Below are 20,491 nucleotides of genomic sequence, written 5' to 3'. Positions count from 1 at the left end.
CTCTCTCTGAAATTAGTAAAAACATTTTTTTAAAAATTATTTCTAAAACACATGTGTACTGAACTTTCTAGGATAGGAGCTGGATATTACTAAGGAAGTTTTTTTCTCCCAAAATACGCTGCCTAACATTTCTGTACCAGTGACCACCGATTGTAAAGCCATATCTAAAAACATTTTAGGAATCTTAACTAAACGGACCATTTGAATAAAATCTTTGCCTTTAAAGAATGAGGAAATTTTTGAGGTAGATCAGTTAAATGAGCACTAGTTAATTAGTTAACACAACTGATCACTTCCTCCACCTGAGAACACCATATCCCCTACGCTTCTGTGACCTCATCCATATCTGGTTTTCCCCTTACCTGCCTGCTCTTCCATTTCTTTTGCTGGCTCCTTCTTCTCTGTAAGACAGCTAAAAGCTGAAGTGCCTACAGTTATGTCCTGGGCATTCTTCTTCCTCCATAAATAATCACATCTAGTATAAATGGCTTTAACTATGACTCTCAGAACTAGACTACAGACTTGAGCTCATTCCTGAGCTCCAGTTTCCAGCTCGACTACCTAATCAATAATTCCACTTAGATGTATAAGGTTATCTCAAACATAACAAGCCCAAACAGGATTCTTGGTTCTTTCATCCTGCTCTACCTGCTCCTCACCAGGTATTCCTATTTCAGTAAATGTCACCACCACCCACCCAGTTGCTCAATCCAAAAATCAAAAAGCCCCTTGATTTCTCTCTGCCTAATTCCTCACAGCTAATTTATAGCAAGACCAATTGACATCACATCTAAAACACTTGCCAAAATGCATCCACTTTTGGCCATTTCCATAGTTATAAGTCACTGTCACTTATCATCTGAAGTACTGCTAAAGCCTCCCAACTGCTCTCCTTGCTTCCACTATTGCCTCCAACTCTCTCACCTCCTTCTCCCAAATTTATTCTTTATAGAATAGCCAGAATAATCTCTTTAAACTGGAAATTCGCTCATTTCAATTCCTTGTTCAAGACCCAATGAGGTCACATGTTAAATAGCATACAATCCAAATGTGTTACCAGACCCTTGAAGATACTACCTGACCTGACTCCCACCTAACTCTCCAGCTACATGTCCTATCAATCAACGTAATACTGTCTTCTTTCTGTCCTTTTAACATGCCAAAGTCATTCAAGTTTCAGGGCAACTGTACTTATCTTCTTCTCCCCAATCTTCCTACAGCTGTCTCCTAAATCAACGCTCAAACCAATTGTCTTCTGTTCAGAAAGACTCTTACTGAAAAATTGTCCCTATTCCTATCTAAGGTCATCCTCCACTTGTGCCATAAAATAGGCAAAATTCTTTTAGAAATTAACCTCTCCATCTTTTAAAATATCTTATCTATCAGATGTTTCCTCTTTAGAGACACCTTCTTTACCACCGAAAGTTGGTAACCCTGTTATTTTTTTCTCATAGTTGACTATGGTATATTGTTTTCCCAGGGACTCTGAGAAATCTGGGAACTACATTTTCCAAAAACCTGGCAGCAAGATGGTAGAGTTTTGACTCTACCTCTTGATAAACATCTGCAAAAGATTTGGAAGACTAAAGGGCAGTAGAAACATTATTGCTCCATCAGCAGCAATAGATGGGCATGTGGGCATAAGCATATGCCACATGAGGTTTCATTCACAGCTTTTAGGTGTTCCCCTATGAATTACTGACTGCAACGATAAAAACAACTGAGATCAGCCACAGCAGTTTTCCTACAATTCTTACTCTTCCTGACTTCCTGAATGTGGCAGTTTCCCTTCCCTCATTCCTAGGGAGTTTGTAAGCTGGTAATTGCCTGTATTAAATTCCTAACGGCTTAAAATACCTAGGGTGGCTTTTGTTTTCTTGTCTAAACCCCAACTGATATACATTCTGCTCTCTTATCACCCACTCCTCAATATCAGTAATTTTATATCTGTTAATTTTTGTATTTAGTATCTGTCTCTCCTACTAGATTATTCGACAACCATAGGAATCACATTTGTTATGCTCAGTAGTATCCCAAGTCTTGTATTTCAGGACAAATATTAATTGAATGAATACAACACCTTAGTATAGTTCCACTCACAACATCAAACATAACGGCTCCAACTCTTAGTTTCTCTATCATCTACCATAATTTCAATTCATCAAAAACAATAGCTTTTGGATTTTGCCTTCCTCTCTTCATTTGCTTATTCAGCCACCTCAGAGGCTTGGAATTACTCATTTCTACCCAGCACCCTGGCACTCTGCAACCTGTACTAGACTACAACCAAGAACTCTCAAGTTGTTTTTTTTACTTTAGATCCATTAGATTGTCCATTTGTGATTAACATGAAATGAGGTTATCTCTGATGAAACCAACAATGCAATCTGAGTTTCTGATCTAAATTCTCACTTTGATCTTAAAATTGCCTAGTGATTATTCTGTTATAAAACTCATAATCAAAAGTAATTAGATCCCTTAAACATGTGCTCTTTAATTCATCTAAACAAATGTTCAAGGAAGGAAAATTAACTGAGACTATAACTGAAAGTATAAAAGTGCTGTATGTTATTGTTTAGTTTTACAGAAAATTCGTATTTATTCAGAGAATGAAAATATTTTGAGGAAAATCTACACACCATAAAAACTGGGCATTTATTTAGTTGCCAAATTCAAATTTATACAATAAATATTCACTAAGTGCCTACTATGTGACAGACACTTTTGGAGGCACTGGGGATGCCTCAGTGAGCAAAACAAAGACCCATGTCTTCATGCAGCTTATCAGAGAGACTGTAAAAAGGTTGTACAAAACAGAAAGAACACTGTAAGGTCTCTGGCTTTTATTGTACAAGAAATGGGAAGTTACTGCAGAGTTCAGAGCAGAGGAGTGACATGATATAAATTACTATTTAATAGATCATTCTGGCCTCTGTACTGGGGCATGGGCAAACAAATAAACCAGGTCATGGGCTATTATTATAAATGAAAATACTCAAACCAAGATGAAAGCAATGAAGATAGAGTGAAAAGTGATCAGATTCTCACCACAGAGAGACATTAATAGAAGAGGAACCAGAAACTACCAAGAAGCATGAAAAGATGAACATTCAAGGAAATACATAACTAGAGTAAAATACCATTCGATATCTGAAAATTTGTTTTAATTTTAAAGTCTGACAATACCAAATGTTGACAAAGATGTAGAAAACCGGGTTTTCACACTGCTGATAGGAATGTAGACTGTACAACCTGTTTGGGGGAACAATTTGCTATTTCCTAGTAAAATTAAACATGCACATGCCTTGTGACCAAACAATTCTATTCTAACCCATGTGCCCCAGGAGACATGTACAAGAATGTTATAGAAATATTTCCTACAGCAAAAACAAATTTGGAAACAACCAATATATCCATTAACAGTGGAATAAATAAAATGCAATATTGTCATGTTATACTATATAGCAGTAGAAATGAATAAATTACAACTATATGCATCAACATGGGTGAATCTCAAAATTATAACTCAAAAACACAATGTTGAATGAACAAAGTTGAAAAAGAATACATATATAAATTGGAACCCTTTGTACACTGCTTGTGAGAATGTCAAATGGTGAAGTCACTCTGGAAAACAGTATGGAGGTTCCTCCAAAAATTAAAAATTACCATATGAGCCAGGAATCACATTCTAAGTATATATACTAAAGAACTTATGTCAGGATCTTGAAAAGGTATCTGCACTCCCATGTTCACTGTAACATTATTCACAATAGCCAAAATATGGAAACAACCTAAATGTCCATCAATGGCTGAATGGATAAACAAAATGTGGTATATATACCCAATGGAATTCAGCCTTAAAAAATGAAGGAAATTCTGCCACATGCAACAAAATGAGTGAACCTCGAGGACATTATGCTAAGGGAAATAAGCCAGTCATTAAAGGACAAATACTGTATGATTCCACTTATATGAAGTATCTAAAGTAGTCAAAATCAGAGAAACAGAAAATAGAAAGGTGGGTGTTAAGGGCTAGGGAGTAGGGCAAGTGAGAATGGATGTTAATGGGTATAGAGTTTCAGTTCTACAGATCTTTTGCACAACACTGTGAATATACTTAATACTACTAAACAATATACTTTAAAAATCTTTTTTGAAAGAACACATATACAATATGTACACTTACATAAAATTCAAAACTAAATAACATACTGCTTAGAGACCCAGCAATATGTGGCAAATCTATAAAGAAAAAAAGAATGATTAACACAAAATTCAGGGTAGTAGTCATCTCTATGGGAGAAGGAGGAAATATGATAGAGAAAGGATAGAGGCTTCAAAGTTATCAGTAATATTCTATTTCTTAATCTAGGTAGTAAATACACAGGTGTTTGATTTCTTGTTATTATGTATTAAGCTACACGTTACATATATATTTTGTATGCAAAAATAATTTTAAAATGTAAACTCAACATTACAACCTTGGGACTAGGGTAACTTTTGAAAATGCACATAGCCTTGGCATCACTCCCATTCTGATATAGAGGAGAAAGACAAAAAGGGTTTGTGGGAAGTGAATTATAGCATGGTAATTTAGAAGCAGAGATTTGTCATCAATTAGACCTAGTTGAATCCAGGCTGAGCCATTTACTAGTTTTGTTACCTTAGGCAAGTTACTTAAAGTCTCTCAGCCTCAATTCCCACATCCATAAAAAGAGGATATTAACAGTACCTACCAATTAGAGTTATTATAAAGATTAAATGAGATAATGAATAAAGAGCATTCAGTATTATGCCTAAGACACAGTAAGCATTTCTATTACAGCAGTAGTACTTTTTAAAAACATTCCTAGGTTATTCTAGTCCTCCTCTTGCCCTACCTCCATTTGAAATATTTTGTTGTTATCCTGAAAGAAATGTTAGAAAAATCCTGTTCAGAGATATAACTCTAAAACCCATTAGAATTTTTCCTTGTGTTTCTGTGGGCCATATCATTTACATAGGCAAAAAAAAAAAAAATTATTTAAGGTCAACCAAGATTTTTAAAAGTCAACCAAGAGTAAAGGTATTAAACATGCAACTCTTCAAAATTACAAATACTGCCCTAGCCTGTCTGCTCAGTGGTTAGAGCATCGGCTCCCGGACTGAAGGGTCCCAGGTTCAGTTCTGGCCAAGGGCACGTGCCTCAGTTGCAGGCGCCATCACTGGCCCTGGTCAGGGTGAGTGTGGGAGGCAACCAATTAATGTGTGTCTCTCATATGTTTGTTTCTTTCTCTCTCTCTCTCTGTCTCTCCCTGAAAAAGCAATGGAAAAAATATCCTCAGGTAAGAATTAAAAAAAAAATTACAAATACCATTAAGGACAACCATACAATTTTTAAATGGATATATTCTGGAGTTTTTAATAAATCAGTACTATAATAATACTATATACTCAACCTCAAGCAGGAATAAAGTTACTCATAATTCAAAAGCTGAATCATTCTTGCCTTTAAGATCATTAGAAAACCCAGCAGGGTCTGACAGATATAACTATCAACCACTTGGATTATTTTTCCCCTCAGCCATCCTCTTTGTTCTATGTATCTTAAGTTCCTTAGACTAGGCCCCAAAACTGGCCTCAATTCTCCCAATAGTAACGGTATCCAAGAAAGATCCCAGAGGGATGAACTATAGTAAAAAGAAATATTGGGCCAGACTAAGGCTGTAAGCTCGCCAGACAGAACAAGGTGTGTTAGACTCCAGGTTTGTGGGGGAGTAATTTGCATGTACCAGAAACTCACAAAACCATAAGTCACAAATCCACAAAGCACAAGGGTTTCTTGTACATATTACACTGAAATGCTCCTCTACTCACCTTTCAGAATGTAGTCCAGGTTTATATTGCATTCCCAATCCAAAAGTGCATTGTTAACACCTCAAGAAGCATATGGAAACCATTTCCCTGATCTGTTCCTATATTAAAAATGTTTACTATAAGAGAAACAGATCTCTGAACCCAAACCTTAACTACTTATTAAAACAGAAACTCTCAAATTTGATTTAGGTACAAACATTAGTTTTTATTATTAAACTGTAATTCCCCACACTTTCCCCATGTTATCTGAAAACACTTCCTATTTCTAACTTTTTTTTAACATTTCCTATTTCTTAAAAAACACTATTCTCTCATTTTTTTATTGTTTCAAATTTCAACTGTAATATATTTGAAGTTCTAACAAGTACCTACCGATACATTTTGTTTTTAATAATTAAATTATTAAACTATGTTAATAAACCTCCCAAAAATAAAATCTAAGTAGTCATAAAATGAATGGTATTACTATTCGTTAATTTATTGTTTGTCTATGCCTGAAAGCTTCTCAAAAAGATTTTGAAAATCAAGATTGGTACCCAAATATGGGGGTAGGGGGTAGTTTGTATTTAACAAATGCAATCCTTTTATGTTAACTGAATCATCATCTTAGGACATCAGCAAAAACAAGTATTGCAAAGTTAAGATTCATTTAAAAAATAATCATTTTCAAGTTATGTTTATACTTTTGTAAGTCAAGATTTAAAATTTAAAAGTATATACACATATAAATAAATATTTTATATATCTATATTCTAAAATTACAGGTTTTAAATTGTATAGTGGCAGAAAAGGATTCTACACTTAAAAGAAAGTTACATTCAACCTCTGTTAAAATCACAGTTATATGACAAAGTTAAAATTTTAACACAACAAAATTTTAACATTATGTCTTAGGTTGGCAAGAAAGAATTCTTACATTCAATTTAACTGTAAACAGAAGCAATCAGCAATAAATTATTCTGGTTATGTCTCTGTTTTCCAACAAATCTTAATTTTAAGAATGGTCTATCTTTTAAATCTTTTAAATCTTTTTTGTCTGTTGTTTAGCTTTCTTGCCACTAGCTTCTCCAGCACTGGACACAGCAGCATCTTGTTTAGTTATATTCCAAACTCTGGGCACAACCTTCTGAAATACCAGCTCTCAATTCCTCCTTACCACAGTGCCCTCCTTGATCTCATCCAGACCTCCAATTCTTTGATATTTCCTTTTTCTCCTAAATACAGTTTACTCCTAATTTCACTACCTTTCATAAACAACTCAGACTCCAAGACCCACCATTTCAGCTATTATCACTTGCTAATTTATTTGCCTGTTTATTTACCGATACATTTCCTGTCTTGTTTCAGAAAGAATTTCACTTAAACTTCAAATTCCATTCTTCAACTGGTCATCAAAATCTCAAATATAAGAATTATTTTACACTACTCATACTTACCTTCATAGCCAACAGAATCACCAAGTACTTTCAATTTACTTCACAATTCTGTCTCAAATCTTCCCTACTTTCTTCAAGTCTAATGCCTGAGTGAATGTCCTTTTCACACATTAATTCAACATAAAAGTGGCTAAAAGTATGGGTTCTAAAATCAAATAACCCATTAACTTGTAACCATTTATGATAAAACTTTATCTATTTCTTAGACTATTTGACAGCTGGTAAGCAATACAAAGTCAAGACAATTAAATTAGCTTCACTAAACAGACAAAGAGGCTTCCTTAGCAATCTGTCACTGTTATGGTAGACATAAATATCAAGTCATAAATAAGAAAAAAGGAAGAATGTATGAACACAAACAGATCCTCCAGGAAAAGAGGGCTACATCAATATTGTACAATTTAAATGTATAAACCTAATGTTTCTTTTCTATTTTTGAACTTTACATTACTGCAGTAAGTACCACGTACACATAAACTTTTCATTTTACATATATTCAGTAGTTTACATATATACACTAGTTCAACAGATATATCATACCACTAACAATTCTCTCATAACACTATAAAGACAGAATAATTAAAGCAGGTTTAACTGCATTAAAAAAATGAACCTTAAAAGACAGTACTGTGTATAGCTAGCCAAACCAATCATTTTCCATGCTGGGCAATAAGTCAAAAATCTCAAACTATCACCAGCACCTGCATTAAACATCAACCCAGACAGTAAACAATTGTCACTGAAAGATAAATCCATGTGACTATATCTCTGGGGCTTAGGTGAAACTAGTTTACACGAAGCAAAATAGCTTATTAAATGACCATATCTAAAGTAGTTCTTTGTTTTGACAATAAGCAATTTAATCATTTTTTCCATCACTGTGGATCTAAAAGGTATGTTAAAATGTTACACTCTGCCAGGTGGATTAATATGGATGTATTGAACTATGCTTATACTAACACTGCTTCCTGGTCATTGTAATTCTAAATTACAGATAATGATAGGTTTAGAGAAATGATTGTGCTCAATTACCACTCACATAAATTCTGAGTTTTCATTGCTTGATAACTTACACTATGTAGGAAAGCAGATAATACAACACATTCAGAAACTGGAATTTAACCAAGTGAAAGCTGAAGTCAGATAGCATTAAGGGCTCTAACCTTACTAAATCACAATGGAGGCAAGCATACAAAATGCTTTATGGTCATAGGAGATTAGACAAATCACTCAACCACTCTGTACCCTAGTTTATTCATATAAAAAATAAGAACACAAAATAGATGCTCTGAGATCTCTTCCAACATAGAGTCTGTGGTTCTAAGAAATTAACATACTATGTGTACGTGTTGGAAAATAATAAGCCATTCCTCTTTAATTATTCATTGAAAATGATACAGGCTATAGCTGTTGCTCTAAGGTTGCAAAAAAATAAAGTACTAATCAGCAATGCAGCAATGGCCATTTCATCTATAGATTAACAACTAAATATGGGTAATAAACAAAGATAACTGCGCTCACTTGACCCTCACTAAGAAATTTTCATTAGCACCAATGAGAACTGGATAAACTAACTCGTTAGATTTTTTTTGTTTAACTTTACTCATTTAACTGAGGAAGACGCCAAACTGAATTTGCAAGGTTTCAATGCCAGAACAGCTTTACCAAAAAAAAAAATCATCCACTAAAACCAAGAAATTGTACTAGATGATTCTTTGTACTAGAAGATTCTTTTTAACTTTAAAAAGTCTATACATGAGGATAAGCTGTCTCTCTACAGCAAATGATAAACTGAACTGCAAATTGGGCTAGAAGAAACATGTTTATGTATTTGCTTATATACAATACCAGAGCTCAGTAAAAAATTTCTAGCCAAGTGGTAGTCACAAATTATTTTTTGGTGAAGCATACATAAAACTCACAGAAAAACCACTTTAAAAAATACCATAATGTAGAATTTTGATATTTTATTTCACTTTATTTTCTTTTATGTTACCACAGAAAGTCTTAAAATACTTTCCAACATTCACTCTCTTCTAAATCTACTTAAAACCAATTACAGTCCATTATAAGGTATTGGTGTAAAGAACTAAAAATTTTCTCCTGAAGATGAGACTTGCCCAGAAAGTACAGCAATTACATCCAATAATTCTATAGGGCTTTTCTCCTGAGAATTACACATGAGATTTCTAACAAAGAGAGAAAATAATGGTCTCCCAGTTGATATGCTATAAACTTCAAGCTACTGACTCAAATTGAAGCAGCAATTTGCTATGTGATAAGAGAGCAGATGATTTATATAATAGAAAAAGGAGGGGAAACAAAATCAAAAAATGTGGGGGGGGGAATATATAAATACATGATTTTGGGGGGGGGGTGGAAATGCTGAAACATATAAAGTACCAGAATTATAACTTATCAACTTACAGATCCAGATAGTTTGATCCCATGATTAGCCAGGACATTAACTTACATATGCTAAAAACTGTTAACCCCACACACACAAAAAAAGCTTAAATAACACATTTAAACTAAACTGCTATTTACAAAACAAGATTAAAGATGGGAAAAGCAACCCACAGAACCTTTAATTAGAGTAATATTTGATAACCAAAGAAACCTAATGACCAGGGCAAAAGGTACTATCATTCTGTAAACTACGAATATGCTTGGCACATAGCAGTACTCAATATTTGTTGAATGAAAGAAGTGATGGAAACTTTAACAGGAAAATATAACCCTAAAAAGAAATACGAAAAAAGGAAATATAACCTAAATCAACAAAGTTTCACTACAACTGCTTGAAATACGAAATGTCGACATAAAATAAACTTGCAGTGCTATGACAATTTAACCTACTACCTCAGTGCTAACAATTAAAAAACCTGAAATAACTGCAAGTCTGAAAAAGACAATCTCAAACTTTAAATTAGTAGGTACTTTCCCCCAATTACTAAGGGCTTTCACATAGACTATAGTTTTTACTCACAAATCTGTTCAAAGATTTCTTACATTAAGATTACTTTGTAATGTGTGACTTAGTTAAAACTCAATATGTATTTTATTTTAGTATTGTGATTTAAGGACAAGGTGAATATCAAATGATTGGAAATCCTAGATGAGTATCAGAACTTGACCATCTCTAGACTCTGGGACATGGATAACACGGAATCCTTCCCACCCTAACTTAACCCAGTTTATGGGCATGGGTTGTGTGCCATGATCTATTTATCTAATTTGGAATGTGAAATTTCAATATACTTTGTTTCACATTCCAAATTAGATAAATAGATCATGGCACACAATCCATGCCCCCCGCCAAAAAAAACCCAGCTACATGCATTACAATCAATTTTCAAAAGAGTCACAGTTCATAAGCATCTAGCAAGAAAAAGTACAATGGCCAAAAAGTTGAGGAAATTCATTTTCTTGCACTCAAAATACGAAAATCTCTGGTTATTCCCTTTGTGCTCTTTAGAGAATTTGCTAAAACTGCTGTTAAATGGGAGTACCTACACTGCCACCACGAAGATCAATAATGCACCTGGTAAGAACACAAAAGACTGACTCACCTGTGGAATCCATTATCCTTTGAAAAAAGCCCAAGTCTGGTACTAGAGGGCACAATGTACTTTTTACTGGACAAGAGGAGAACGATTTTTCCTTGTCCGGCCTTCCAGCTGCCCAAAGAATAGATCTCATACTAACTGTAATATGACTCTTTTACAGAAATAAAAGGTGGATAAAGTGCTTACAAACAATAGTTATTTCATACAATTGTACTTCTAAATGTCCTTTCATATTTTTATTACTCAGAAAGTTAAACTGAAAATTCAACCTGTGTTTTGCTTAAAGAACAAATATCAAGGAAAAAAATGCCTTATGTCTGCATTCTTACAATTATATTGGAGACTTGCTGTTAAATAAGAACATGAAACACAACAGGTAGAGCTGATCATAGTAGATTACAACCAACATAGCCTTTATAAAATCCTCAGTGTTGCAAAAGTGTGTGAGGAAACAGACACTTTATACCCTGTTGCAGGTAACTGACTGGTATACTTTATTACACAATAATTTAGAAAAATAAATATTCCTATTTTTAAATTTCCTTCAACAGGAGAAACATCCATACCAAGAAATATTAAGTGCTGAAATAGAGGTAAAGTGGTACATGCTAATACCCAAGATCTTGCTAATTGAAAAAGCAAGGTAAATGTGTACTATGACTCAACTTGTGCAAATTTCCAACTAATATGACTATACCTTTTCATTTGGAATACATTATATTGTCTAATTGCACAAAAACAGTATGTAACTTTAGCCCTTCATATTTCAGTTTCTCTCATTTTTTCATCTTCTCCCTATCCAAGCTGGCTTCAATTTTCTGCTATTATTTAAATAAAATCTAATTAGAAGACTTACATCCACATGATAGTATATTCCCCTAGAACAAAAGAAACCTAAGTAAGAAGAAATTGCTCTTATAAGTTAAAAAATCATTTTTAAATCACAGAATGATTTATAAAATCTATGATTTTAAAGTTGTTTAGGAGACAACATGGGCAGGATGTGGTGCTACTTGGATACAAGTCAAGAATATATAAACCAAGAATGACTCTCACAATTCTGACTTGGATCCTCTGGTGTATTTGTTGCTGCCACTACCCTCAACCATCTGAATTATGTCCTCAGATGGCTCCAACACCACTTATCATAAAAATTAGTGTACTGTGTTATAACATTTTATTTGTCTATCTTCCATACCTAACTATGAGATCTCAAGGCAAAGATGATCTCTCATTCAAGTTTGCATCATGAACTCCAGTTACCCATATTGACAACTTCTGATCTTATCAAGGGTAATTCTTTCACTATGTATGATTTCTACCTTACACAACTCCACACTATAAATTCCAAATAAGATTCAACACTATTGTACTATAACTTAAAAAAACAAATCTATACACAAACTAAAGTACTATTATAAAGAATTAGCTCCTCGCTCTGGCCAGTGTGGCTCAATGGTTAGAGTGTCAACTGCCACACACCGAAGGGTGGCAGGTTTGATTCCCCATCAAAGGCATGTACCTGGGTTGCAGGTTTGATCCCTGGCCCTGGTCGGTGCTTGTGGGGGAAACAATCAATTGATGTGTCTCTCTCACATCGATATCTCCCTCCCCCTTTCTCTCTCTCTCTTTCCCCCTCCTTCCCTCCCTTCTTCCACTGTCTCTAAGGATCAATGGAAAAAATATCCTTGGGTGAGGATTAAAAAAACAAATAAAATAATTAGCTCCTCAAATTGCTATTTCATACATTATCATAAAATTTAATCAAGACCTTAGTCAGTAATAGAAAAGTTACAAGGTTCTCACTAAAAAACACCAAATTATTATCAAAGCTTATATGATAAAAGATTTACCTTTGCAATTTACAGTTATAGCAAAACAATATTACTGAATTCCCTCTAGATTGCTTTACTTCCAAAAGTAGTTAATATGTCCCTGAACAAAAACCACTTCTCTACATAATGACAATGGCTTATTTGACATAGCCCCCTGGAAATCTCTCCCCATTATCATAAAAAAAAAAATCCCTCATAGTGTTTTGGTAATGTGTCTTTTTCTTTGTTTTAATAAAGATGAAGTGATTGTACTAGTTATTACTGCATAACAAAACACTCCCAAATCTTGGAGCTTAAAACATTTAATAATAAACATTTATTATCTCATACTGTTTCTGAGTGTCAGGAATCCAGTAGCAGCTTATTTGTCAAGATGTCAGCCGGGACTGTAATCTGAAGACATGACTGGGGCTAGAGAACCTAAGATGATGACCTACTCACATGGCAGTTGTCAGGAGACCTCAGCTCCTCGCCACAGGCAACTTTCCATATGGCTGCTTACAACACAGAAACTGTCCTTCCTAAGAACAAGTGGTCCATTAGAAAGCCGCAGAGTCTTTTTATGACCTAGCCTTGGAAGTGACAAACCATCACTTCTGCCATATTCTATTGGTCACACAACCAACTCTGATACAATTTGGGAAGAAATTACACAAGGGCATGAAAACCAGGAGGCAAGGGATCATTGGGAAGCCTCCTGGATTTGGGCTATCACTGTTGTGATGAGCTGACAGGTATTATGGTTCATGTGCTTTTACACATGTCCACAAACTCTTTGATACATCTCTCACCAAAAGGTGAAGCCTAATTCCACTCCCCTCTAGCATGTGAGCTGTACTTACAACTCTAACAAACAGAATGTGGCAAAAATGACAGTATTAGACTTCCAGAGTAGTTCATAAGACATTATGGCTTCTACCTTTCTCTCTCTTGAATCAGTCACTCTAGGGAAAGAAAGCTACCATGTTGTGACAACACTGAAGAAACCCTTAAGAGAGGGACATATAGCAAAAAACTGAGGCCTCTAGACAACAAACAGTAAACAATTCCTCATAAAAGCCACATGAGCAAGCTTAGAAGTATATCCTCCATGCCCAGTTGAGCCTTCAGATGACTACAGCTCATGCAAGTAAGTTTGGAAGCTGATCTTTCCCAGTAGAGTCTGAGGATGACTGCAGGCAGCACCAGTTCATACCTTAACACAGCTTTGTGAGAGACTGTAAGCCAGAACCTCCTAGCTAAGCCACTACTGAATTCCTAACTCACAGAAACTGTGAGATAATGTTTTTGCTTTACAGATTTTTAAATAATTTGTTACAAAGACATAGATAGCTAATACACAGCACAACTAGTTTTATGAGGCCAAATTCTAATACCAAAACCTAACAAAGTCATTACCAAAAATAATTACAAAATATCCAAGCAAATATCCTTAACAAAATATTAGTAAACCAAATTTAACAGTATATAAAAATAATGATACATCATGACACATTAGGGTTAAGGCCAATATTGGGGGTTTTTGTTGTTGCTGTTTTGTTTTGTTTTTTAATCTTCATCCAAGGATATTTTTTCCATGGCTTTTCAGAGTGGAAGAAGGGACGGAGGGAGGGAGGGAGAGAGACAGAGAGAGAGGGGGAGAGAGAGAGAAAGAGAGAGAGGGAGGGAGAGAGGGAGGGAGGGAGGGAGGGAGGGAGGGAGGGAGGGAGGGAGGGAGGGAGGGAGGGAGGGAGGGAGAGGGAGGGGAGAGGGGAGGAGGGGAGAGGGGAGGGGGGAGGGGTGGGAGGAGGGGGGACAGGGAGAGAGAGAAACATCATTGTGAGAGAGGTACATCAATTGGTTGCCTCCTGCAGTGCCCCGACCGGGGGAGGGGGATCAAGCCTGCAACCGAGGTACATGCCCTTGGCCAGAATCAAACATGGGACCCTTCAGTCCGAAGGCCGACACTCTAACTACTGAGCCAAACTGGCCAGGGCCACAATATTGTTTTAACACCTGAAGATCAAGCAAGCAAGATAAAGGAGAAAAAACATACAGTAATTTCAATAGAGTCAGAAAAGGTGCTGACAGAAGTCAAAACCAATTAGTGATTTAAAAAGAAAAAAAAACTCTTAACTAGGAATAGTAAGGAACTTCCTCAAATTGATAAAGGGCATCTTTGAAAACAGTCTATAATTAATATCATATTTAATAGTCAAGGGCTGAATTTTATAAGACTGAGATGCATCTCCCCAAAACCAAGTAAAAGGCAAGAATGCCCATCTCACCACATCTATTCAGCATTATCATAGAGATTCCAGCATTGTATTAAGGCTAAATAAATAAAGATTGGAATAAAAAAGTAAGACAGCCCTATTTACAGATAATATGTTATTTACACAGACAATCCCAAGGAATCTACAAACCAACTACGAGAATAAATGAATTTAGCAAAATTGCAGGATATAAAGTTCATATACAAAAATCAATTGTATTCTTACATACTAATAGCAAACAACTGGAAAGTGAATTTTTTTAAAAAAGACCATATATAGAACCAAAAATACAAATTACCAAAAATAAATATAATAAAAGTTGACCAAGATCTCTACATTGAAAACTACAAAACCTGGCTGAGTGAAATTAAACACTTAAAGATATATCACCTTCATTGATTGGAATACTCAATGTTATCAAGATAGTAATTCTCCCCAAATTTAAAGCAATCCCAATTTATACTCTAGCAGGCATTTTTACAAAAGTTGACAAACTCATTCTAAAATAGTATAGGTATACAAAGAACCTAGAATGACCAAAGCAATTTTTAAAATAAAAACAAGGTTAGAGGACTTGCACTACCTGATTTCAAGACTTACCATAAAGCTGCAAAATTTAAACAGTTTAGTTGTACTGGCAAAGATATATATAAATCAACAGAAGAGAATTGAGGGTCTGGAAAGAGACTCACACTTATTTAGTCAATTAATTTTCAACAAAAATGCTAAGGTAAAACCCAAGGGAAAAAAAGAAAGACATTTCAGCAAATGGTGCTAGATCAACTAGATAGACTTACAGAGGGGGAAAAACAAAAAACAAAATAACCACTCACATCACACGTAAAAACTAACTCAAAATGAATCACATATCTAAATGTAAAATCTAAAACTATGAAAATTAAAATGTTAAACATACACCTACCATACAACCCAGCCCTGACACTCCTATTTATCCAAGAGAAACAAAAACTTATGTTTACACAAAGACTTTTAACATGAAAGTTTACAGCAGCTCTTTTACAATACTAACAACAAGAAACAAGTAAACTGTCCACCAACTGCTAAATGGATAAATAAACTACTAAATCTATACAATGGATACTGCTCAGCAATAAAGAATGAACCACTGCTCTTTGCTGCATCTACTGTGAGAATGAAGACCATTCTCAGCAATCAGACTGTCCACATCCCAGAAAATGCTGACATCACTCTGAAGAGATGCACAGCTACTGTAAAGGGCCCAAGAGGCAACCCTGAAGAGAGACTTCAACCGCATCAATGTAGAACTTAGTTTCCTTGGAAAGGAAAAGAGGCTCCGTGTTAACAAATAGGAAGGAACTGGCCACGGTTCACACTATCTGCAGTCATGTACAGAACATGATCAAGGGTGTTATACTGGGCTTCCGCTACAAGATGAGGTCTGTGTATGCTCACTTCCCCATCAGCGCCATTATTCATGAGAATGTTTCTTGTTGAAATCAGAAATTTCTTGGGGGGAAAATACATACACAGAGTTCAGATGAGGTCAGGAGTTGTTTGTTCAATATCTCAAGCCCAGAAAGATAAGTTGATTCTTGAAGGAAACGACACTAAACATGTATCAAATTCAGCTGCTTTGATTCAGCAAGCGAAAACAGTTAAAAACAAGGAGATCAGAAAGTTGTTGGATGGTATCAATATTTCTGAAAAAGGAACAGTTAGTTCAGCAGGCTGATGAATAAGATCTAAGTTGTCCAGCTACAGAAACAGCAAGACGTCAAATGATTCCTCAGACTTCATGATATTTTAAAGATGTGGTAAAAGCCAAGTATTGAAAAAGAATGAACCACTGATACAAAAGCATGGATGAATCTCAAAACAAGTAAGTTGAATGAAAGAAGCCAGGCCAAAAACGAATACAGACTATAGAATTCTATGTAAGATTATAGCAAAAGCAAACTATGATGAGATAAAGCAAATCAGTTGTGGCCTGGAGAGGAAAGTAGAGGGGAAATGGATTACAAAAGGCATAAGAAAATTTGGGGGGAGGTGAGATAGAAATATTTGTTATCTTAATTGTGGTGATGGTTTTGCCAGTGAACAAATATGTCAAAACTGATTAAATTATATGCTTTAAATATGTACACTTTAGTGAATGTTAATTCAACCTCAATAAAGTTGAAAAAAACAAAACAAATAAAACGAAAAAATATTGGTAATATCTACCAAAATTTTAAATGCACGCTCTGCTGTTAGAAATTTCTCCTACATACTCACATATACACACAGATAAGAATGTGCACTGAAAATAGAATACATTTAACATACAAAATATGTGTTAATCAAATGTTTATGTTATCAGTAAGGTTTCTGGTCAACAGTGAGCTATTAGTAGTTAAGTTTGGGGGAATCAAATTATATGAGGATTTTCAACTGCTTGGGGGTCAGCATCCCTAACCTCCCACATTGTTCAAGGGTCAACAGTAATACATTTTCAAAAGATGGAATGCTCTGTAAGCACAGCACAGGAATATAGTGAATAATATTGCGATAACTATGTATGGTGCCAGTTGGGTACTAGAAATATCAGGGGCAGGGGGAAACACTATGTAAAGTATATGACTGTCTATCTAGCCACTATACTATACACCTGAAACCAACACAAAATAATATTGAAAGTAAACTGCAATTGAGAAATTTATAAAAAACTTAAGAGCCAAAAAAAGTATGCTCAAACATGAGAAGTTATCCACGATATACTGATAAATGAATGAACTAAATTACAGAGAAAGTCATATAGCACAATCCTGTGTTTAATTTTTACAAAAAAAGAAATGCGTATGTATAGAAATTGCTGTGTGGTTACATATGGTTGACCAGTACCCTTAGAATACTTAAAATTCCCTATTATTGCAAATATTTTATAATTTTCACAAAGAAGCACTACATTAACAGTTAATATTGACACCACCACTCTTAATAATAATAGTTAAGTGTCCAATAAATATTAGCTGCTACATGCCAGGCATAACATGCCAAGCACTTCATACAACAACTTGCCATTTACTTTTCACAACAAACCTGTAAAGTAGGTAATATTATTTTTATCACCATTTTAGAGATTTAGGAATCTGAGGGTCAAAAAAATCTTACTAAATATCACTCAACTAGTAAATGTGTGGTACCAAAACAATTTAACTCAAGTTTCTTTGATTCCAAAGCTGATGCTTTTAACCACTGCATTAAAAATGTCTCTCTGAAAGCATAGTTTAGAAACCAAAAACCCATAAATGAATGCAGCAATTGTGTGCACAGTATTAGTAAAGAGAATATAACAATAAAAGGAAAAAAAAGCGGTTTTAATTTCTGGTTCTATATTTTGGTAGGAAAAAAACCTCATATTGACATATGTATAAAATTGTCCTCTGTGAGGTATTTTATTAATCAATCCACTTTGGCCATGTGTTTTCAATAATTTCTAGTTTGTTACATTCTAATTTCTACATATAATATATAAATGTTAGTTTCTATTCTAATTCCAAATTATATAAACCCAAAATACATAAAGCCAACAGGAGACACAAATAATATATTTCCCAAGGGGGAATTACAAGCACTAAACTTACACTAGCTGTGGCAATTTATTACTATTGACACCATTCCTACTACAAATAGTATGTTTTTCCATTTTGTTGCAGCACATCACATGGATTGCTTTTTGCAATTAACCTCCAAAAAAAATTAAATATTAATAAATGTGCCAAATACAATTATAAGAAATAAGACATTCATAATCTGAATAATGCAGAAACATCTATTGTAACATATTACACTTTGGATCTTAAAAATATATTTAAACTACCTTAAGAGTAAGAAGTTTTTGTCTTTAAATTTTTGCTTATAAACCCAACTTTCTAAAAAAACTCACTCCCTTTACTATCAATTGATTGGGGTTAGAGCAAATATGGATAAAGAATTTTTTATCTACTAATACCATATTTTATTAAATGTTAAGATACCAATTATATATTCGTTTGACTGGCAATATTATCATTTTTAGAAAATAAAGTAATATGTAGCAAGTTCCTGTTCCATAAAAATCGCACATTATATAATATTGATTTCTACCTAATTGTTCATTTGCATGTGTGGGCAACACACCAGAATCAGAAAGAAAAAATTAAAATAAATTCTCTGTAAAAATATTATGTATTCTTTTCTGTTGTCAAAAATATTTTAATATGTTTTCAATAAAACTAACAAAATAAACACCTTTAAGTAAAAGTATTTTAAAACTAAAAACAAAGCAAGTATCAAAAATTACATTTCTAATGCCAAAGAATATGGAAATATACCCTTCAGTGGTTCTCACATATGCTCCAATAGACTTCAAAAATATAACATCTGCCATGTCACACTTCAAAATCCTATTACTTTTTTACGTTATTTTCCTCATATTTTCCACTCCAACTCCAGATCGATAGCAAGAAATATGATTAAATAAAACAACCCGTTTTGGTAACATTATCTGAAACAGTACTAAAAATTGATGCTCTGTTTAGAGACAAGTTAATTATACCCATAAAGCAAACACTGTACAAATATTTACGAAGAAATTATACTAACATTGGTAAACTTCAAGACATTTATATTTTAATAAAATGAATTGTGTCTAAGTAAATCAGAGTTAGTGCTAGATGCCGTTTGCTTCAGTTACCTGAAATTAGAATAGCAGGCTCATTAAATATATATAAATCAGTGATGCAGAGGCACTGCAGCATATTGATGGAGCCCTCATTAATTTTCAATGATATAGCCACTATCATATTTGTGTTCTAAAAATACTGAGTGAGGTATACAACCATTTTTCTTCATTTCAAAACTGTTTTTTTACATATTTTAACTTAGTAAATAAAAGGAAACCTAACAACCCAAAACATTTCTAATGAAGTTCATTAAATTTTACACTTTCTTGTCTTATTTGGAGAGAATACATATGTTTGTAAATGCATATAATATATATTTCTTGATATACACAATATCTAAAAGTGAAATATGTGAAATAAAAATACTAGAAAATAAGTTATCTTTATGAAGTGGTTGATATAATCTTTTTAGACACATGAATATAAGACAAAGTCTAAACTATGGATTTTTCAGAGATATTATAAGATCTTTTGCTCTCCAAATAAACTAAATAACAGGAAAAAAAGGAAATATAATTTGCTTCTAACTAAACTAAAAAGAAAAAAAGTTTTCCTCCAAATCATTTCATCACAAACAGTACAATACAGTAAGGTTTCCTCCTTTGCATATGACTATACCTCAAAAACAAAGTACTATGACATTGTTTATATATTACCAATCAAAGAAAAAGATATGGCAAAATACAGGAATGGTGGAAAAATCATTATAGAATGTTTAAAGTTGGTTTTTTTTTAATTTTAAGCTAGTATCCTGGAAACTAAATTATAAAGAGAGAATTGTTCAAGCATATTAAATTGATTTTGATAATATCGTAGTGTTTTTCACTTTTTACATAAAATAGGTTTGAGTTG

General features: G+C 34.0%; 1 protein-coding gene and 1 pseudogene across 2 annotated transcripts in view; one reads left to right on the top strand and one right to left on the bottom strand.

Moving 5' to 3' along the window:
• The window catches only part of MNAT1 (MNAT1 component of CDK activating kinase), a 146,813-nt gene that overhangs the window by 111,606 nt on the left and 14,716 nt on the right, over positions 1 to 20,491 (bottom strand). The gene's annotated exons all lie outside the window — the stretch shown is intronic.
• Positions 16,108 to 16,640, top strand: LOC308546747 (large ribosomal subunit protein uL6 pseudogene; annotated as a pseudogene). Its single transcript has one exon. The product of its transcript is annotated as a large ribosomal subunit protein uL6 pseudogene (transcript).

Source organism: Miniopterus schreibersii (assembly GCF_964146895.1).
Source record: "Miniopterus schreibersii genome assembly, chromosome: 1".
NCBI lineage: Eukaryota > Metazoa > Chordata > Mammalia > Chiroptera > Miniopteridae > Miniopterus > Miniopterus schreibersii.
This window is presented reverse-complemented; position numbering and strand designations above follow the sequence as displayed.